The 22,611-nt window shown below is 43.8% G+C and overlaps 1 protein-coding gene and 2 long non-coding RNA genes across 3 annotated transcripts in view; 1 reads left to right on the forward strand and 2 right to left on the reverse strand.

Moving 5' to 3' along the window:
• Nucleotides 1–22,611, forward strand: part of LOC106938435 (phosphatidylinositol 3-kinase regulatory subunit gamma) — an 85,564-nt gene that overhangs the window by 40,794 nt on the left and 22,159 nt on the right. The gene's annotated exons all lie outside the window — the stretch shown is intronic.
• LOC106938437 (uncharacterized) lies at nucleotides 10,561–11,601 on the reverse strand. Its single transcript, XR_001422620.1, has 2 exons — nucleotides 11,316–11,601; nucleotides 10,561–10,867 (listed from the first exon to the last, which is right to left on the reverse strand). It is a non-coding gene; the product is annotated as an uncharacterized LOC106938437 (long non-coding RNA).
• LOC106938436 (uncharacterized) lies at nucleotides 15,840–16,880 on the reverse strand. The gene is made up of 2 exons (XR_001422619.1): nucleotides 16,595–16,880; nucleotides 15,840–16,146 (listed from the first exon to the last, which is right to left on the reverse strand). It is a non-coding gene; the product is annotated as an uncharacterized LOC106938436 (long non-coding RNA).

Here is a 22,611-nt window from a genome sequence, read left to right on the forward strand (position 1 = left end):
AAATCTCGTCAGCGACAATAGGCGAGAGCGGTCCATGAGGGTCTATCCTTATATTATGTCTATGGTTTCTCTGAGTCTGGACAGATTCCAGCTGATCTGTGAGTTTTCAGCTCCAGGAGGCTCAGCAGGCGGATCAACTGCATCTCTCTCTCCCCGATGCGTCAGAGGTCACAGCGGGTCAATGGGACTGGCTGCAGGGAATGCCTCACTAATCTGATTAAATGAGTCTGAACTGCAGCCCCATCACTTCATTCATAAACTCTCCTCCTGTCAGTCTGGAACCGTCTGCAGGTTCCTAAACGCAGCTCAATCCAAAATTAATAGAAAACCATCTCAGACCTTAATTAGCATTAGCTAGCTTATGCTAATGCTAGCTATTTCTGCTGTTTTCACAAACCAGAGCCAATAAACGTTAAAGCTTCACACCCAACAAAACAGTCCAGTCCGTTTTATCCCGACTCCGGTCCGCTTCGACCCGACTCCGGTCCGCTTCGACCCGATTCCGGTCCGCTTTATCCCGACTCCGGTCCGCTTTATCCCGACTCCGGTCCGCTTCGACACGACTCCGGTCCGTTTGTCAAACACACCCATAACTGGGGGGTTTTCTGGCGTGGCTTTTGCCTAATTATATCGCCATGGTAACTCAAAACACCAAAAGAAGTAACGGCACTCGTTCTGAGTCTGAGCAAAACGTTTATTGATCATTGATTTCAATCAATTAGATACATTAATTTTGACACCTTAAAAGTTTTAAGGCAATTAATTAACTTTTTTTTTTCATAGAAACGTTCCCGGTGGAATCGTTTCTGGTACGCCTGTAAATCTGATGCACAGCTACATCCGCTAACGGCAGCAGTGTTAAGTTCTGCTTCTAAACGATCTGATTGGACGCTGGAAAATCTGTTGTGTTCAAGTTGTGTTGAAAAGAGTTAGCCTATCAGTGTTTCTATGCTAGACTAAATAGCATCTCAATGCTAGCATGTAGAAGCTAACGCTATTGTTAGCGTCCACAGTGCAGATTTGTAAAGAAGCTCCATGAATAATCAGGACTTCCTGAAACTCTTTGCTCCAATCTGCTGGCTGAAGAACAGAAACTAAATATTTTTGTTGTTTAGCTCAGATGTGTGTTTGGTCAAAAAGTTAAGAGCAAAAACATTTTTTAAATGAAAAGTTTGCTTATATTTGGACATAATTAAAATATGATTAATTACAAAACCTGAATTAAGTAGATTAAACGTTTTAATTAAGTCTTGCTGATATAATTCACCTTTGGGAAGAAAAAAGTGTTTTAGTTGAACGACATCAGTGGGAAGCAGAACCATGTCACTTCCTGTCCGTTTGGTTCTAACCGCATCGCTTCCTGTCCGTTTGGTTCAGGCGAGAAGCTTGAGCTTTTTCAGGATCAGAGTTTATTGATGGATTTTCATGATTGATCAGCTGCAGTTGAATATTTCCTTCATTATGTGACGAACCTGATCAGCTGATCAGAGCTCCTGATAGTCATTGGATATCATAAAATGTTTCCTTTCTGAAGTTTTTCCATGTGTGGAAATAAATCAGATGATCAAGAACGTAGACAAAAAATACTTTGAGATTTTGTGTTTCTGCAGAGTGATTTTCTTTGTTCTTCATCGTTGAACCAACCAGCAGCTTTGTTGCTCAGAGCTCTAACCGCTCCTCTTCCTCCGGTCCATCCGTCTCTCCATCCGTCTTCCTCTCTCTCCAACTTTCTCTCTGTAGCTGCTGCCTCCATGTTGGCTGGAGGAAGACGAGGATTAGATGGAGGCCAGACGGTGTAATGCAGAAAGCTGAGCTGAGCTCTATTAGCGAGAGTCATTAGCCGTCTGGTTCTGCACACAAACACTCGAGATGAGATGTTTTAAGGTCTCTGTCACTTTAAATCTAAACAGCTGCTGCTGGCCACGCCCCCAACTCAACGTTTACACTCACACTAGGAAATGGCTGCAAACAGATGAGCAATTACACAACTGTACATCTGTGAAAAGCATAAGTAGAGCCTTCTGCTCAACCAACCAGTGGTGACGTTACGTTTTGCAGGTTTTTGAAGTGACTCGTTTTCCAGACACAAAAAACATGAAGTTATTCTAAAACCAGCTGGGTGTTTTTTGAGGCAGTAGAAACTGGAATGGAAGAATAAAAACATCCAGAATATGATTTTTTTTACCATAGATTCCCTTTAAAGCCTCTCGTTGCTCCAGACTTTCATCCTGATAAACGTTCTTGGTTCCAGTTTGAACTGAAAAGTTTCTGAAACTGACGGATCAGAGCTTCAGATGTTTCTGTTTCCTTCCTGATTTTCCTCGGTTTCATTCCATGAGGGGGAGCCGAGGCTGAAGCCGAAGGGACCCATCAGGGCTGCTGGGGTCAGAGGTCATGGAGGGGGGCGTCTGTGACGAAAACCTCCAGCCTTCCTCCTCCTCTTCATCACAGCCTTCCTCCCAGAGCTGCAGGTTCAGAGGCAAACTTTAAAACTCACAAACACTTTATAAACTCGCCGAATAATTTATTCAGCTTCAGACAAAGATTGATGTTAAAGTACTTAAAAAATCATTTTAATAAATCTGTTTGAGAAGTCAGGATGAAATATGTGAAAAAGGGAATTGATAATAATGTGGATCTGTCCTCTGATTGAACGGATTAATAATTAAAACTCAGCGTAACGACGGTCCAGCACTGACATCACAGCAAAACTCAGCTTGGTCAGAAACATTAAAACATCTCACTGTCTAAATTAAACATAATTTTTAATTCTCTTTATATGTTTGTGTCGAAATATTTCCTTCAAAAGTTAAACAGCTTTGATAAAAATATTTTTTTTGTGAAATTCTGCAGAATATTTGACTCCAGACTCCTTTACAGATAAATCCCCCAACTTTGTTTTTTTATTTTTATTTTTTTTACCAAAAATACTAATTTGTTATAAAAGTATTACTGATTTCACTTTAAAAATTAGGTAACTTTATGTTATTAAAGGTAAAGTTTAAACAGTAATGATTTCCTGGTTAATGTCAAGTTGTCATAACAAAGATATTTCGAATAATGTCAACTTTGTATTAAAAGTGTCATAATTTACCGAATGACGCTTTATGACAACAGTCATAAATATTCATGAAGGCTTATTCATGTTCATGACAGGTGTTATGTCATGTTTATGACAGTGTTATGACAGTCTTATTCACCCCCCTCCAAATAAAGTGTTACCCCCTTGTTTTTCCTGGTGAAGCTGTGGACCAGATTTCTGTCCAATCCCAGTTTGACGGTTCCGGGTTAGCTTTGGGTCAGTTCTGCTTTGTTATTACCAGATGATGTGATTCTGCTGGTGCTGGGTCATCAGTGTTAGCGTATCAGCTGTTTATAAAGAGGAGGGGAGCTAGGACAGAACCTGGTGGAACACCATCGGACACATGAAGTCAGGTGTGAAATCTTCTGAACCCAGATAGTCTGGAGAAAGTCTCTGGAAACCTCTTTCCTTTGTGAATCCTCCTACATGATGAATCCGTTTGGTTCTGACATGGAGGAGCAGACTGCGCCCTGCTGGACGGTGGCGTTCCTCAGGGTCAGGTTCATGATGCGTTTCACCGGAGAAACGTCTCTGAAGTAGAGCAGATCTGGAATCTCCGGCTCTGTCCTGGAAGCGTGAGCTGGATAAAGTTCTGTTAACTGCAGATCTGCTCTCTGTGATAATGTGGCATTCAGACAGCTGACCTTCTGGAGGAACCAATCAGCAGGCTGCGTCCTCGCCGCCGTCCTGCGGCCGCCATCACAGCTGCAGATGTTATCATGAAGCGCCGAGGTCAGAGCGCAAATTGAAAATCCCAGAATCTGATCCTTGGATTAATTTAAACGAGGAACTGTCTGCATCCCGGCATTAACCCCCACCACCATCGCAGCTCCATATGTGACCCCCCCTCGCAGAGGTCACGAGGTCAACTCAGAGCGGATGTAAATCTGTGGCCTCGCCGTCGACCTCCGACCCCTCCCCCGCCCTATCTGCAGCCGGCTGTCTGGTGAGGATCGCTGATACTGAGCTGCTGAAAGGCTCCCTGTGTCCCGGCGATAACACCAGGGCGGCGGCGGCGTGGGGGGCGGTGGCCTGGCGGCGCGTTGTCCTCCGTCTGTGTCGCCAACATCGCGTCACGCTGCTGTTGGCGGTCCTGTCGGTCGCTGCCGTTGTTCTCCAGCGTTAATTATCCCACCATGCGCCGCGCAGGTTCAGCTGCATGTTGCTTTTCACAACGTTGACGCGAAATAAATGCGCTGCAGACAAAACCAAAGGAGAGGCGGATCCGACAGCAGGAATATTTACAGAAACACCTTTTGGTCGGCCGAAGGGAAGCAGCTTCCTCTGTTTTAACAATCCTTCTTCCAGTCGTTGTTCTTCTAAAACCTTTAGCGCGCCGCTAATGTGAACTGAATGGCTAACACCACAGAGCATGAAAACATTTTAATCATGTTCCTGTGGACGGGGTTAGCTTTACGTGACTGGACGGTCTGGATGACTGATGACTGAATGATGACTGAATGATGACTGAATGATGACTGAATGAAGTTTGATCAGACGGAGCCGTTTGCTATTAACCTACCTGCTGCACCAAGATGTTCAAACTGAACCAGGACCCGGTTCTGTTGCTGATGTTCTGGTGGTTTCTTGTGTTTCATTCTGGATCAAATATTTATTTAAATCGCTGAAGTGTTCAGCATGACGGAGGCGTAATCACCCTGTGGGAAACTTTCCTGATGATTATTTTTAGCTGAAGATCAGCAATAAAACATGAACTTTTATGTTAATCTGAATGGAAATGTTTAAAATCCCTGCAGGGTTTTTAATACTCAGAAATGATAAATTTCTGCAGCAGGATTTGGTTGTTTCAGCAGATTTGATCCATATTTTAGGACAGAAACAGAATAAATGGCACCGACTTATTCTGATGCACTTTTAGATCCACGATTCTGGGAAATTTAATGTTACATTAATGTTTGTAGAGATGTTTTTAACTCTGCTCTTTAGATTAGATGTTTATTTGTTGGTTCATCTCAGGTTTCTGATCTGATTTGATTCTGATGAAGAGAATCTGCAGGTTCATGATTTAATCAGATGTTTTTTTTACTTTATCTCATCAAATGTTTGGCAAAACCTGACAAGAGATTATCAAAAATTCCTCTTCCTTAATCTGCAGCCACTGACAGGTGAACCTGTCCTCAAACATGTCCAAGGCAGAAATCAGAGTTTATGAAGGTTTGGTTTTCAACCTGCAGGTCTGTATCAAACGTGGCTCTAAGCTAACTTAGACTTAATAATCTAAATTATGTAAGTTTTAAGTTCTCTTAAAGCAGACTGTATTTTGTCAGTTTCTCAGCTGCAAACCGAAGACAACATGGAGTCAGGCTGGTTGGATTCTGGATCCATGAAACGTCGGCAAAGAAACGAGAAATTAAAATAATTAAAACAATCAACAAATGATGGAAAATAAAGATTCCTGGAGAAACGGGAAACAGAAACTCTGTCGAGTTAGTTTTGGATACATAGATGAGCAACACACACACACACACACACACACACGTTTGTGTTGCTATCTTTGTGGGGACTTTCCATTGACTTCCATTCATTTCTACAGCCTAAACCACCTTTACCCTTTTCCTAACCCTAACCAACCAAAACTCAATTCATACCTTAGCCCTAACTCTGACCCCTGACCCCTAAACAGGGTTTCCCCTTGTGGGGACCAGGCTCCGGTCCCCACAAGGAGCAATTGGTCCCCACAACGTAGTATATGTCAGGAAAATCGTGCCCACAAGATATTACAAACAAACGCGCGCACACACACACACACACACACACACACAAAGGTAATTATTTTTAATTAAAACTACCAAAATAGCAAAAACTGAAATTGAGAAAAAAATGTTAACTGCAATAAAAACTATTGGGGAAAAACTAACTATGTGAATTATATTTTCTGTTTAAGCTAACTAAAAACCTACCAATATAATATCCTTTGTTTTCATGTTTTTTAATCTATTTATTATCTTTTCAAACTGACATTGATTTATTTTCCGACATTCATAAATTATTGAATAAACAAACACAACAACAAAGATATTTACAGTTCTGATCATTTATTCAGCTTCTTTACAAATCTGGACTGTGGCTAACATGTAGCATTAGCTGCTACACGTTAGCATTGAGATGCTATTTTAGGCTAGCATAGCTTCGCTAATATGCTAGCTCCTATTTGGACAATTTGAACACAACAGTAGTCTTCTCCAGTGTCCAATCAAATCATTTGGAAGCAGAAATCAACACTTAGTGATCTAAAAGAAGCAGCTTCATCATCGCTGCTGTTAGCGGATGTAGCTGTGCGTCTGATTTACAGGCGTATCGGAAACACAACACGCAGGTTCCGGTCAGGACTTTTGCATATTTACAAAAAAAGAACTATTTCTGTTCTACCCAGAGAGTTTGATTGGGTTAGCTTTAGCATGATGCTAGCATGGTTCTGGCTAGCACCCAGAGGTTTCCGCATGCTAATGCTACCAACAGGACAGAGTCTCATCTTTGAGATGCTACTTTAGCCTCAGGCTTTTAAACATTGATTGATTGATTGATTGATTGATTGATTGATTGATGTATGAAGAAGACGAAGCGGTCAGCCTGTCGTCTTGGCGGATGTCTCCGTCGGCGCGGCGCCGCTCTTATCGCTGTGGCTCAGATTGGCAGCGGAAGCTGACGATGTGACACGGATCTGGGCTTTTCCAGGCTTATATTTCAGGACTGTGTCGGGTTCATCCTCAGCAGCATTTGACCTCTGACCCGGCCGGCCTCGGGCTGCAGTAACGGAGCAGGCTGAGGTGACAGATGAAGCGTTGTTGGCGTGTCTCGCCTCAGCCTCTCTGAGCTTCGTTTGCAGGGAGTCTGAACAACGCACAGGCGCTAGCCTGTGATTTCCAGTCAGTCGGACTTTGAACCACACGCAGTTTTAGGTCTTCCTGATTATTATTCCACATCATGTAATAATATTCATAAAGTCATGTGAACGCACAGCGTCTCTCATGTTGCTGCTTCTGTACCAGCAGGGAGGCTAAAAGTTTAAATGTCTCATAGTTTGACTTTGCTCTCTCATATTTAACCGAATCCCTCTTTGACAGCCTAACCCTGACGAGTTCTGGAAAACTGCACCAAAGTGGGCGGAGCCAAGAAACTCTAGGGGGCGTGGCCACATGTGGAGACGAGCAGAACGCTGCGACTTTTTTCAAAAACACAACTAGCAGCTTTTTTCTAGAAAGCAGCTAGCTACAACTCTGGTAACACTTCAAAAAATTACCACAAACTTAGGAACTTTTTTCAAAACAGCGACAAGCTAGAAGTCTGCCTTTTTTTATCAAAAAGATATTAGCTACAAATTTTACAACTTTTATCAAAAAACAGGTAGCTGCAAATCTTACTCGTTTTTTGCTACAAATAGCTGCTTTTCTGTCCAGAGCTCTGATATTACTAGCATGATGCTGCCTCTACCACATTTGACACGTGGTGGATTGTTTTTAGTTTTAACCTGTCTGTCACTAGAGGACCCAAATTTGGGTCCTCTAGTGACTTTTAGACTTTTAGTCTAGTGACTTTTAGATGTGCCTCTGCTGCACCACACCTGAAAAGAATAATTAGGTCATTAGCAAGGCTCAGGAGAACAGATCTACACAGGGAGGAGGTAATTAAGCCATTTCATTCCACTGTTTTTTACCTGTGGCACATCTAAACACTGCAGGACAGCGGCCCTTGAGGACTGGAGTTTGACACCCCTGTCATTGTGAATGACAACCTGAGACCAACAGGTTAAAGTCTCGTCTTGTCGGTGTTTGTTTCTCCAGAAGACATTTTGTTGGTCCATGTCTGCAGACCTCCGTTCAGCTTCACGGTGCCGCCGTCCTTCCAGCAGATTAACGTTCATGATTTGAACCTCGGTGGTTCCTGGTTCCCTGTCATCTGAGGAGGACAGTTTGAGTCTTCTTCCTGGTTCATGACTATCCCAGCCTTTAGATGTTGAGGGCGTTTCCATGAGGTACTGCTCAGTCCAGACCCAGTCATCATCACTCACCAGAACCGGTTGGTTCTGTGACGTTCTCAGGTTTTGCTGTTCATGTGTATCTTTGCGGCTGTTTGTGGTTCTGGTCCTAAATGTGAACTCATGCTCCCTGTTCTGTGGATCATCTCATCCTGGAAGAAAAAGGTTGATATGAATCATGAAAAGCCCCAAATGAATGTGATGTTCTGACGGGTCCGGTAGAACTTGGTTCTGTTCATAAATGAGTGGCTCCAGGACTCTGTGATCTTTTGTAATTGGACCGTTCATTAGCTTGTTAGCTAAATCCTCCATCTCTGTCTCAGTGCAGAGCCTCTTATCTGAGAACATTTACTCTGAAGAGACGGACGAGGACCTTGGACTCCTCCTGCCTGCTGGTCTCATTAATGCGGTCCAATCTGCCGTCATCCTGTTAGGGGATTACATCCACCTGCAGCTCACACTGAGCGTGCTCATCTTCTCTGATGGGCTTCTAGAACCTGCATGTTCCAATCATCTGGATCATCCAGGCTAAAGATGTTAGGAGTTTCTCTATTATTTTGTTTTAATGCCAGAAGGACTTCTGGCCTCGGGTACAAACTCTCACCTCAAAGCAGAGGTATCGTGTGTTTCCAGGCACATGGTTCCATTTTAGAGCATAATCAAGTAACTATGTTCGTCAGTTGATTTAAAAATACTACATATATCAAATCTGACTCAAAAAAATTCTACTTCATGGTTTAACGCTTTTAAATTGTGTCTCTGTCTCTTTAAATCTCCTGCTCTTCCTGAAGCTCCGCCTCCAGGAAGTCATGCCAGCATGGCTCCTCTATTAACCCTTTAATGTTTTTACCAGCGCTGCTCTGAGCAGCAGCTCCTATAATGAGTTCAGCAGCTGTTTGCTAATTGCTGCTGGCTAGTCTGAAGGAGCAGAATGGGGGAGGCGGGGCTAGGCCCACCCAGGCGTTTTAACAGCTGAATGGTTGCCATGGAGATTGAAGGATTTGTCAAACATGAAAGCGTCAAAGTAGCACTGCAGGTTTGTTTTTAATGAGAAACATTAAAACATGATGGAAGGATAAAAAAGATTTCACATGACACCGCCATGTTGAGCAGCTCCTCCCTTCATTACTTATTATTTTTTTGGCTCTAGTGGCCTTTATTTGATAGTTAATTGACAGGAAAGTGGGTAATGAGAGAAGGGGGAAGACATGCAGCGAAGGTCACCAAGGCTGGGAATTGAACCTGCGACAGCTGTGTCGAGGACTGAGGCCTCCATATGTGGGTTGTGCTGAACCCCCTGCACCACCACAGCACAGCCAACCGCCCTTCATTATTACAGATTTCAGAACAGGTCCAGTTTGGTTCTGAGTTGTTTTCTAACCCTTAGCCAGCTGCTGGTCACAGATCTGCTGCTTTACTTTTCTCCTGAGCAAAATTAGAAACAATCAAAGCTGATTTACATCATCAAGACAATTTTTTCATGTTTATGTAGAATAAAGCCAGCAGAGGAACCGGCTCAGTTCAGACGCTCTTCATTCCATTTAGAACAGAACTTAGAATAAACAAACTGGCCTTAAACTGCTCAGATGACAGGAACAAGTATTTATATCATGAAGCAACCTTTATGTTGCTCCTGAATCTGCTGACTCTGCTGTAAAAGCTGCAGCTGCAGGACTTCAAACGGCTCCATGTTCCCATCAGAGAACATGAACTTGTAGCTCAGCAAGGAACCAAGGAACAGCAAGATAAACTCCAACAAAACGACGCAGCGCTCCTCAACAGAACGTTTCATTCAGCTTCATGCTGTGAAACTCAAAGAGGGACAGGATAAACTCCAGGTGAACTGAAAATAAATTTCTTAAACTTATGTTGGTATATGTTATTTGCTTCCAACCATGATGTTATGGAGTTTAATGCTCCTCATGAATATGCTTTTTTCATTAAAAGAAAGGAATAAAACGACACAGGACCGATTCCCCGGCCCTGAGGAACACCGCAATCCATTTGAGTTTTATGAGTGTTTAGTTAGAAAAAGTCTACAAAGCAAAATCACAACATTTACTAGATAATGTCTAAATGAAATTTTCCCATTTCTGAATTTAAAGCTTCGGACGAGAACCAGATGTGAGCCGAGCTAATGTGCTAATAGAGGAGCTAATTTTTCATTTAGCGCTTTAGCATCTTTGCTAAATTTAAAACCATTTCCTTCCTCACTCTCTCCACCCGTGTTGTGTTGCAGCAGATTACGATTATTCTGTACCCAGAATGCATTGCTGTGGAACAGCAGCCTGTAGTTCTACAGTAAACAGATTTATTGATTTTAAACAGAGACATATTTTGTTTAGCGCTTTTGCTAACATTGAAAACATTTTAACTACCTCTAGTTTTACAGGAAATAAAGTCTACTGATGTCTTGAACTGATCAAGAATCTTTCTAAACTTTTTTAAACCATTAACTAAAAACAAAATTTATGCCACAAGAATCAGTTCAGCTTGAATGAAAATCTTTAATTTCAACATAAAATATTGATGTAGAGCAAAGAAAGGCTCTGGACGCCCCTGCTGAGCTTTGTTTGGACCCTTCCAGGACCTGCTGGCCCGGTTCTGGAGAGCGCAGGTCCTCCAGCGCTGCCGACTGGATGCTGCTGCGCGGATAATGCTGAGCCACGGTGCTGCCATGGCAACCGGGAGGGAGGGGTGTGTGGGCCGAGGGCAAATATAGCAGCGAGGGGGAGGAGGGCGACGAGAAACCCAAACAAAAGATCCAAACTGGAGACGTCACCAGAAATCTGCAGAGGAAAAATAAAGATGCTGCTCAGCATTTCAGACGCAGCAGGTCAAACCTGCTTCAGTCTCCAGAGCATTGCATCATGGGAACGCTCACATTGCAGGATGACATCACCCAGGGCCGTGCAGAGACCACTAAAGGGGCAGGTGCTCAAAAAAAAGAGGGCACATCTAACCGCCTTTTAGGATAGAGTATTAACAAAACCACTCAGCTTTCAGAGTTTAATAAACAATGATAAATTACAAAATTGTGAGATATACAATCAAAGCTAAGAAAATCTCTATATAGAGCATACAACTATGTGTCACGATCCCGGTTTCTGTGTGTTTATTTTTGAGATTTCCTGTGTTCAGTCCTGCTTTTCCTGTGAGTCTCTGTCCTGTCCTCCCCGTTGATTGTTTCCCCGGTGTGTCTCACCCCTTGATTACCCCGTGTGTATTTAAACCCACCTGTTGTTCTTGAAAGTCGGATCCTCGTCTAATGTTGTTGTCGTGTTATGGCGCTAAAGGCTGTTTCCCTGTGCCGTCGTGTCTACATCCCTATCTTCCCCGTTGCTCCCTGTGAAACCTGTTTCCTTGTGCCGTCAGTTGTTCCTCCGTGCTGTTCTCTGTTGTTCATCATTCTTCATCTTACCTGGGTCTCCACATCCTCATCCTCACCACCTCAACCACACATTATGACACTATGTAAATGTAAGATATTTTATTAGTAATTTCTTTCTGCAGGTCTATTTTGTTATAGGAAAGTATTGCAATATTCAAACCCGTATTTTACCAAGAAATGTAAATCAGAGCTGGACCACCAGACATTTTGTCTTTACAGAATTACACTATTAAAACTATAAATAAGCGCACAATGCAACCTTTTAGTGACTGTAATCTATAAAACAGAGCTGCCTGTTTGCTGCAGTGGAGNTGAAGATGGTCCATTCAGGAAAGCAGAGCTGCATCAAACTTTAATGTGGAACTGCAGAAAAAAGACAAAAGCAAATAGTGAATTGTTAATGCATGTCACCATGAGAAAAGCCTGCTGAGTTTAGCTTAAAAAAAAACTTTTTTAAAAATTAAAATATGAAGTGAAAACATTATTTGCAAAACAAATTTATTTGTTCATGTCATAAATCTTTTCTTGCTATTCTAAGTTTTTGTTTGTGACTCAAAGTTTTGCTTGTGATTCTCACATGACGTTGGGGGTGGGGCCTAAAATCACAACAAAAGATTTCTGATGTGTGCAAACAAAAGTTTGTTTGGAAAATAAATTTTTAAGTTCACAAGACAAAAATTAGTTATTTAATTTTAAAAAACTTTTTTAAACTAAACTTTTTGTTTTAAAAAAAGGAATCGTTTCAATTCCAAAAGTTTTGATTACAATTTTATTTTACTTAACTGAGGTTAATTTTCTTGTTTTTCATTGAATAATTGGAGAAAAAAATTTAACTTCATACGCTGTGAACCAGACCCAATACTCAAAGCCAGTTAGCTGGAGGCGGAGCCAGAGGAGGGCGGAGCCAGTTAGCTGGAGGCGGAGCCGGAGGAGGGCGGAGCCAGTTAGTTGGACGTGGAGCCAGTTAGCTGGAGGCGCAGCCAGTTAGCTGGAGGCGCAGCCAGTTAGCTGGACATGGAGCCAGTTAGCTGGAGGCGCAGCCAGTTAGCTGGAGGCGCAGCCAGTTAGCTGGACATGGAGCCAGTTAGCTGAAGGTGGAGCCAGTTAGCCGGAGGCGGAGCAAGAGGAGGGAGGAGCCAGGTAGCTGGAGGTGCAGCCAGTTAGCTGGAGGTGGAGCCAGTTAGCTGAAGGTGGAGCCAGTTAGCTGGAGGCGGAGCCAGAGGAGGGAGGAGCCAGGTAGCTGGAGGTGGAGCCAGAGGAGGGCGGAGCCTGTTAGCTGGAGGTGGAGCCAGAGGAGGACGTAGCCAGTTGGCTGGAGGCGGAGCCAGAGGAAGGCGGAGCCTGTTAGCTGGAGGTGGAGCCAGAGGAGGGCGGAGCCTGTTAGCTGGACATGGAGCCAGGTAGCTGGAGGTGGAGCCAGTTAGCTGGAGGCGCAGCCAGTTAGCTGGAGGCGCAGCCAGTTAGCTGAAGGTGGAGCCAGTTAGCTGGAGGCGGAGCAAGAGGAGGGAGGAGCCAGGTAGCTGGAGGCGGAGCCAGAGGAGGGCGGAGCCAGGTAACTGGAGGTGGAGCCAGTTAGCTGAAGGTGGAGCCAGTTAGCTGAAGGTGGAGCCAGTTAGCTGGAGGCGGAGCCAGAGGANATGACAACCTGAGACCAACAGGTTAAAGTCTCGTCTTGTCGGTGTTTGTTTCTCCAGAAGACATTTTGTTGGTCCATGTCTGCAGACCTCCGTTCAGCTTCACGGTGCCGCCGTCCTTCCAGCAGATTAACGTTCATGATTTGAACCTCGGTGGTTCCTGGTTCCCTGTCATCTGAGGAGGACAGTTTGAGTCTTCTTCCTGGTTCATGACTATCCCAGCCTTTAGATGTTGAGGGCGTTTCCATGAGGTACTGCTCAGTCCAGACCCAGTCATCATCACTCACCAGAACCGGTTGGTTCTGTGACGTTCTCAGGTTTTGCTGTTCATGTGTATCTTTGCGGCTGTTTGTGGTTCTGGTCCTAAATGTGAACTCATGCTCCCTGTTCTGTGGATCATCTCATCCTGGAAGAAAAAGGTTGATATGAATCATGAAAAGCCCCAAATGAATGTGATGTTCTGACGGGTCCGGTAGAACTTGGTTCTGTTCATAAATGAGTGGCTCCAGGACTCTGTGATCTTTTGTAATTGGACCGTTCATTAGCTTGTTAGCTAAATCCTCCATCTCTGTCTCAGTGCAGAGCCTCTTATCTGAGAACATTTACTCTGAAGAGACGGACGAGGACCTTGGACTCCTCCTGCCTGCTGGTCTCATTAATGCGGTCCAATCTGCCGTCATCCTGTTAGGGGATTACATCCACCTGCAGCTCACACTGAGCGTGCTCATCTTCTCTGATGGGCTTCTAGAACCTGCATGTTCCAATCATCTGGATCATCCAGGCTAAAGATGTTAGGAGTTTCTCTATTATTTTGTTTTAATGCCAGAAGGACTTCTGGCCTCGGGTACAAACTCTCACCTCAAAGCAGAGGTATCGTGTGTTTCCAGGCACATGGTTCCATTTTAGAGCATAATCAAGTAACTATGTTCGTCAGTTGATTTAAAAATACTACATATATCAAATCTGACTCAAAAAAATTCTACTTCATGGTTTAACGCTTTTAAATTGTGTCTCTGTCTCTTTAAATCTCCTGCTCTTCCTGAAGCTCCGCCTCCAGGAAGTCATGCCAGCATGGCTCCTCTATTAACCCTTTAATGTTTTTACCAGCGCTGCTCTGAGCAGCAGCTCCTATAATGAGTTCAGCAGCTGTTTGCTAATTGCTGCTGGCTAGTCTGAAGGAGCAGAATGGGGGAGGCGGGGCTAGGCCCACCCAGGCGTTTTAACAGCTGAATGGTTGCCATGGAGATTGAAGGATTTGTCAAACATGAAAGCGTCAAAGTAGCACTGCAGGTTTGTTTTTAATGAGAAACATTAAAACATGATGGAAGGATAAAAAAGATTTCACATGACACCGCCATGTTGAGCAGCTCCTCCCTTCATTACTTATTATTTTTTTGGCTCTAGTGGCCTTTATTTGATAGTTAATTGACAGGAAAGTGGGTAATGAGAGAAGGGGGAAGACATGCAGCGAAGGTCACCAAGGCTGGGAATTGAACCTGCGACAGCTGTGTCGAGGACTGAGGCCTCCATATGTGGGTTGTGCTGAACCCCCTGCACCACCACAGCACAGCCAACCGCCCTTCATTATTACAGATTTCAGAACAGGTCCAGTTTGGTTCTGAGTTGTTTTCTAACCCTTAGCCAGCTGCTGGTCACAGATCTGCTGCTTTACTTTTCTCCTGAGCAAAATTAGAAACAATCAAAGCTGATTTACATCATCAAGACAATTTTTTCATGTTTATGTAGAATAAAGCCAGCAGAGGAACCGGCTCAGTTCAGACGCTCTTCATTCCATTTAGAACAGAACTTAGAATAAACAAACTGGCCTTAAACTGCTCAGATGACAGGAACAAGTATTTATATCATGAAGCAACCTTTATGTTGCTCCTGAATCTGCTGACTCTGCTGTAAAAGCTGCAGCTGCAGGACTTCAAACGGCTCCATGTTCCCATCAGAGAACATGAACTTGTAGCTCAGCAAGGAACCAAGGAACAGCAAGATAAACTCCAACAAAACGACGCAGCGCTCCTCAACAGAACGTTTCATTCAGCTTCATGCTGTGAAACTCAAAGAGGGACAGGATAAACTCCAGGTGAACTGAAAATAAATTTCTTAAACTTATGTTGGTATATGTTATTTGCTTCCAACCATGATGTTATGGAGTTTAATGCTCCTCATGAATATGCTTTTTTCATTAAAAGAAAGGAATAAAACGACACAGGACCGATTCCCCGGCCCTGAGGAACACCGCAATCCATTTGAGTTTTATGAGTGTTTAGTTAGAAAAAGTCTACAAAGCAAAATCACAACATTTACTAGATAATGTCTAAATGAAATTTTCCCATTTCTGAATTTAAAGCTTCGGACGAGAACCAGATGTGAGCCGAGCTAATGTGCTAATAGAGGAGCTAATTTTTCATTTAGCGCTTTAGCATCTTTGCTAAATTTAAAACCATTTCCTTCCTCACTCTCTCCACCCGTGTTGTGTTGCAGCAGATTACGATTATTCTGTACCCAGAATGCATTGCTGTGGAACAGCAGCCTGTAGTTCTACAGTAAACAGATTTATTGATTTTAAACAGAGACATATTTTGTTTAGCGCTTTTGCTAACATTGAAAACATTTTAACTACCTCTAGTTTTACAGGAAATAAAGTCTACTGATGTCTTGAACTGATCAAGAATCTTTCTAAACTTTTTTAAACCATTAACTAAAAACAAAATTTATGCCACAAGAATCAGTTCAGCTTGAATGAAAATCTTTAATTTCAACATAAAATATTGATGTAGAGCAAAGAAAGGCTCTGGACGCCCCTGCTGAGCTTTGTTTGGACCCTTCCAGGACCTGCTGGCCCGGTTCTGGAGAGCGCAGGTCCTCCAGCGCTGCCGACTGGATGCTGCTGCGCGGATAATGCTGAGCCACGGTGCTGCCATGGCAACCGGGAGGGAGGGGTGTGTGGGCCGAGGGCAAATATAGCAGCGAGGGGGAGGAGGGCGACGAGAAACCCAAACAAAAGATCCAAACTGGAGACGTCACCAGAAATCTGCAGAGGAAAAATAAAGATGCTGCTCAGCATTTCAGACGCAGCAGGTCAAACCTGCTTCAGTCTCCAGAGCATTGCATCATGGGAACGCTCACATTGCAGGATGACATCACCCAGGGCCGTGCAGAGACCACTAAAGGGGCAGGTGCTCAAAAAAAAGAGGGCACATCTAACCGCCTTTTAGGATAGAGTATTAACAAAACCACTCAGCTTTCAGAGTTTAATAAACAATGATAAATTACAAAATTGTGAGATATACAATCAAAGCTAAGAAAATCTCTATATAGAGCATACAACTATGTGTCACGATCCCGGTTTCTGTGTGTTTATTTTTGAGATTTCCTGTGTTCAGTCCTGCTTTTCCTGTGAGTCTCTGTCCTGTCCTCCCCGTTGATTGTTTCCCCGGTGTGTCTCACCCCTTGATTACCCCGTGTGTATTTAAACCCACCTGTTGTTCTTGAAAGTCGGATCCTCGTCTAATGTTGTTGTCGTGTTATGGCGCTAAAGGCTGTTTCCCTGTGCCGTCGTGTCTACATCCCTATCTTCCCCGTTGCTCCCTGTGAAACCTGTTTCCTTGTGCCGTCAGTTGTTCCTCCGTGCTGTTCTCTGTTGTTCATCATTCTTCATCTTACCTGGGTCTCCACATCCTCATCCTCACCACCTCAACCACACATTATGACACTATGTAAATGTAAGATATTTTATTAGTAATTTCTTTCTGCAGGTCTATTTTGTTATAGGAAAGTATTGCAATATTCAAACCCGTATTTTACCAAGAAATGTAAATCAGAGCTGGACCACCAGACATTTTGTCTTTACAGAATTACACTATTAAAACTATAAATAAGCGCACAATGCAACCTTTTAGTGACTGTAATCTATAAAACAGAGCTGCCTGTTTGCTGCAGTGGAGNTGAAGATGGTCCATTCAGGAAAGCAGAGCTGCATCAAACTTTAATGTGGAACTGCAGAAAAAAGACAAAAGCAAATAGTGAATTGTTAATGCATGTCACCATGAGAAAAGCCTGCTGAGTTTAGCTTAAAAAAAAACTTTTTTAAAAATTAAAATATGAAGTGAAAACATTATTTGCAAAACAAATTTATTTGTTCATGTCATAAATCTTTTCTTGCTATTCTAAGTTTTTGTTTGTGACTCAAAGTTTTGCTTGTGATTCTCACATGACGTTGGGGGTGGGGCCTAAAATCACAACAAAAGATTTCTGATGTGTGCAAACAAAAGTTTGTTTGGAAAATAAATTTTTAAGTTCACAAGACAAAAATTAGTTATTTAATTTTAAAAAACTTTTTTAAACTAAACTTTTTGTTTTAAAAAAAGGAATCGTTTCAATTCCAAAAGTTTTGATTACAATTTTATTTTACTTAACTGAGGTTAATTTTCTTGTTTTTCATTGAATAATTGGAGAAAAAAATTTAACTTCATACGCTGTGAACCAGACCCAATACTCAAAGCCAGTTAGCTGGAGGCGGAGCCAGATGAGGGCGGAGCCAGTTAGCTGGAGGCGGAGCCGGAGGAGGGCGGAGCCAGTTAGTTGGACGTGGAGCCAGTTAGCTGGAGGCGCAGCCAGTTAGCTGGAGGCGCAGCCAGTTAGCTGGACATGGAGCCAGTTAGCTGAAGGTGGAGCCAGTTAGCCGGAGGCGGAGCAAGAGGAGGGAGGAGCCAGGTAGCTGGAGGTGCAGCCAGTTAGCTGGAGGTGGAGCCAGTTAGCTGAAGGTGGAGCCAGTTAGCTGGAGGCGGAGCCAGAGGAGGGAGGAGCCAGGTAGCTGGAGGTGGAGCCAGAGGAGGGCGGAGCCTGTTAGCTGGAGGTGGAGCCAGAGGAGGACGTAGCCAGTTGGCTGGAGGCGGAGCCAGAGGAAGGCGGAGCCTGTTAGCTGGAGGTGGAGCCAGAGGAGGACGGAGCCAGGTAGCTGGAGGTGGAGCCAGAGGAGGACGGAGCCAGGTAGCTGGAGGCGGAGCCAGAGGAGGGCGGAGAGATGCCTATTAACAGATTTTCTGTCATTCCTGGAAAATTTACGTATTCCTAAATAAAATGCAGGTTGGGAAGCTGGAATACTTTGGAGTTATGTTATTCAACACTATTGGGTTCCTTTTGCAAAGTAGCCAATCCAGTTGCTGCATTTCTTTTCCTTGGCACTGATTGGCTGTTTCCCAAAGAGAAAAGGAAGAAGATGGACTCCAGCTCCTATGGTGGCGCTGGACGGTTTAACTGTGTTAAGCATATTAAAGTACATCATAGAATGTTACTGCTGCTGACAGATGTAAATGTGCAGCAAATGGCGAAACAAATTCCAACCCCTCGAATGATGCAAACTCCAAAATACACAAAAGAACAGAAAAACGCTGCAAACGAATCATCCTCAGAAAACGGCAGCAAAAACCTGAAATTAATAAAACAAATTGTAATGAAAAATGTTGCAACCTTGGGAAAAGGCTACAAATTGCACAAACAGCAGTAAGTCCTCTGGACCACTAGGGGGAGTCTGCAGTAGCTCATATTACCTACTAAACATGCTGCTGTTCTGTAAAATTGTAAAGTATGTGACTCTTCTTTCTTCCTACAACTTTATCCTGAACATCCCATCTTTACTGATGGTCAGTTCCTGTGAGATTTGGCTCGACTCCCCCTAGTGGTCTGGAGGACTTCGTCTTGTGGCGTGAGCTTGGAAAGTTTCTGTTGTTTTTGCTATTTTCCTATTTGCTTCTATTTCCTGCTGTTGCAGCATTTTTCTTTTTCATCTGTCTTTGTGTTTGTCTGTTTTGGAGTTTGGATTATTTATTCGTTTCCTGCATCCATAGAATTGACTGTTAGAAGCATTTTACGCGTTGTGGCCCCTGATCCCCATGAATCCTGATCACAGCCGTTTCTGTGATCTGAATCATCCTCTCTGAGCTGAATCTTCTCCTGCAGATCTGTTTCCACCGGGATGAGGCTTCAGAGAGCGTCCGCTCTCCTCAAACAGGTGGGACGGTTGGACGCCTCTCTGTGGCGCTGGAGGCAGAGAAGATGCTTCATGATGGCGTTAGGACCAGGATGTGGGTGAATCAGGGCGGCTGTGTGCGCTCACAGCCGGAGCATATGCTGCAGGAGGAACCAGGCGTCAGCGGCACCGGCGTCTGCAGTGAGCCTGCAGAGAGGCCATATTTTCTGTCACAGCTACATTTGGCCGCTGAGCAGCGCTGAGCTCACATCCTGCTGCACAGAGTCAGACATGTTGGGAAATGATTCGTTGTTTTTAACAGATATTCACCAACAGCTACACATTTACAGCTGAATGCAGGTCATCCAGTTTATTCACACAGTTTGTGCAAAAAAACAACAACACGTTTTTCACTTTGATCTCGCTGTAGAAATATGTTATTCATGGAAACATGAATAATTACAGTTCAGGAAGAGAAGGACGAACGGTCTGGATCCAGAACTGAAGGAAGAATCCGTCTCTGTAGCGCCGCCCTGCAGGTAAAATCAAAACAGTTCAAGTCCAGTATGTGTGGGGTCTGCAGAGCTCCTAACTGCAAGCTGACCTCCTGACCTTTGACATGTACAGGTCCTGCATGGAGGGACGGTCAGCTCTGATGGTTCCCTTCAGTCTGGACCGGTCCGGTTCTGTTGACGACCCAAACCACACACAGGATGTCCGTAGCTGTTAGCTTCCAGCGCTAGCACAGTTAATTCATATGGAGTTACATCTGCAGTTTGACAGACAACAGACTGATGAGGCCTGGCTAAAAACTAATTACAACAATAAAGTGATAAGAGGACAGCAACTTCATTCTCACATTATTTCAGTGTTTTTCTCATTGTTATGACTTTATTCTCATCATTTTAAAATCATTCTTAGCCTGTGACTCTGTTGTCTCCAGTATTTTCAGACTGTAGTTATTCGGTGGTGGCTGTGACCTCTGACCCCTGTGAATACCAGGCGTTTACTGTGTTTCCTGCGAAGTGAAACATCAGGTCCAACTCAGACCTTAAACTGAGTTTGGTTATTTTTGGCATAAAGATTTCTGTTATTGTTATCAAAGAGGCAAATCTATAATTAATAAATTGATAAATGAACCGTTTTACTGTAGAGTTTTCCAGGTCGCAGTCGTTTACCACCAAGTTACATCATCAGTCAAGTTGATTTGTTCAGCACATTTCAGAAACAAGGCAGTTCAAAGTGCTCTACTTCATAAAAATACAAAGTTATCACACCATCATATAATCACCAGTTTGAAAACAAACATTACATTTTGTCAACTGCCATCATCAAAATCATCAGTGAGCATCAAATATGTCGATCGATATTCCATGTATTATGGTTTGACCAGCTGGGTCTGCAGCCCAGATTTAAAGGATCTCAGTGTTTCGACTGTTTTGCTGTTTTCTTGAAGTTTATTCCAGACTTGAGGTGCATAGAAGCTGAATGTCTCCATGTTTGGTTCTGGATACAGAGCAGACCAACATGAGCAAATATTTAATTTCTCTTAAAATGCAAACAGATATTTATTATATCTTGACAGTTTGTTCATCCTTTGTTTTACCATTTAGAGGACAGTCATGACCTTGATGTGTCCTGAAACGTGAAGGTCGTGATGTTCCAGGACACGCCATGGCCTGATGTGTTTTGATCTAAACTCTGGATTAGATCAAAACATAATCATGGGTTAGAATGGCCTAGTCAAAGTCCAGACCTAAATCCAATTGGGAATATGTGGCAAGATCTGAGTCAGTTTGAAGATGCTGGCTACGCCCCTTTTAGAGAGGATCATTGAGACGCTGTGGTGTTTGGTGATGTTGGAGGCGCCAGAGGAAGGTCGTTGGTTTGACCTTCAGAAGTAGGACAAAGTTTTGAAACTTTTTGTTTTCATGAGTTCCTGGTTCCTTCTGACGCAGCGATCAGCTGTTAGCCGGCGGCTGCCTGCTGCTTTACTTCCTGCTGCCTTCACTTCCTGCTGCCTTCACTTCCTGCTGCCTTCACTTCCTGCTGCCTTCACTTCCTGCTGCCTTCACTTCCTGCTCAGATGCTCCCTAATCCTGCAGGGTCTTCTGCAGTCACTGAGGTCAAAGGTCGTCTGATGAATCCTGGTTAATCAGCTGGTTCCAGGCGGAGTCGTCCTCGTGGCGTTTTGATGTCACAGACTGGGAGCTACGGCCGATAAGCCGGTGGTCGCCAGGTGTCGGCGGGTCATCAGAGCCGGCCGTATCGGTCGGCCTCTATATCTGGAAAAACGTAAAACATTTCTGTTGGACGAACCGTTGGCTTGTAGCTTTGGCTCGGCTTGCAGGTGGCGTTTGACCTCAGACAGATAACGGCCTGATTACAGCTGAACGGCTTGTTCTTCTGGGACAACGGCAGAGGTTTGAGGTTTTTCAGAAACAAAGCTACTTTTCCAGGGACAGCGGTGTTGTTGGAATCCAACAGTTTGAACAGAAACGTGAGCGAGCTGATAGGCTAACAGGTGCAGCGGGGCGGAGCGAGCTGATAGGCTAACAGGTGCAGCGGGGCGGAGCGAGCTGATAGGCTAACAGGTGCAGCTTTAGCAGGATCTCAGCTCTTCTCCATGCTGGTGTGTGCAGTCATCTGCATATTCATTTCTGTCACTAGTGAGAAATCTTCATCACTTAGATGTGCTTAAAAATGCAAAACATGTTGAATTATTGATGCGTAAACCTGGAATCAATTATCTTCAGTGTTTCTTCAGGACCTGCTGGCGGACATCTGACCCCTTGCTTGTTATTCTGGTGACACTTTGAGAGCTAAGAGCAGTGGCTCCAAGGAGAGACATTTTCAATCACCCTTCACCAGAACCACTTCAATCTGTTGAAGGTCAGTTTTCCGTCCATCAGCAGGCCCAAGAATGAAAAATCTGTTTGTTTTTAATGGTCATTAAATGCATCAACACTAAAAACTCTGTGAACACACCAACAGTTCTCAGTTAGGGAATGAAAACAGGAATAGTCTAGAACATTCTTTGGGTTTTTGGATCCCAAACTCCTGCTTCCATCCAGGAACCTTGATGGTCAACGTCTGCAGAGTTTGGAGACGTTTACCATAATCAGCAGCTCCGCCGTCACTGAAGGTCAAACCATAACACCGCCACCACCGTGCTGACCAGACGAGCCTCTCCTCTTTGTTTGTCTTCGTCTCGTCTGACCAGAAAATCTGCCAGAATCCTGCAGCTTCTTGTGAGGATCAGGAACTGGAGTCAGGCCGACTCGAGAACAACTATCAGCTAACAGTGGTGAGCACTGCTAGCTAAAAAGCTAGCTATGCTAAACCTAAAGTGCTAACCATAAAGATCAGTTCTGCTAACGCCAAAGCACCACTGTAACATGGGATTTACCAGAAGCTAATGCTAAAAAATTTTCTGACATGATATTTAGTGAAACCTTAAGCTAAGGTGCTACTCTAAGATGATATGCAGCTAAATCTGATGCTGTCGCTCCACAACAACATGGTATT

This window comes from Poecilia latipinna, unplaced genomic scaffold (assembly GCF_001443285.1).
Source record: "Poecilia latipinna isolate Pla-1442-1.1 unplaced genomic scaffold, P_latipinna-1.0 Scaffold2592, whole genome shotgun sequence".
Lineage (NCBI taxonomy): Eukaryota > Metazoa > Chordata > Actinopteri > Cyprinodontiformes > Poeciliidae > Poecilia > Poecilia latipinna.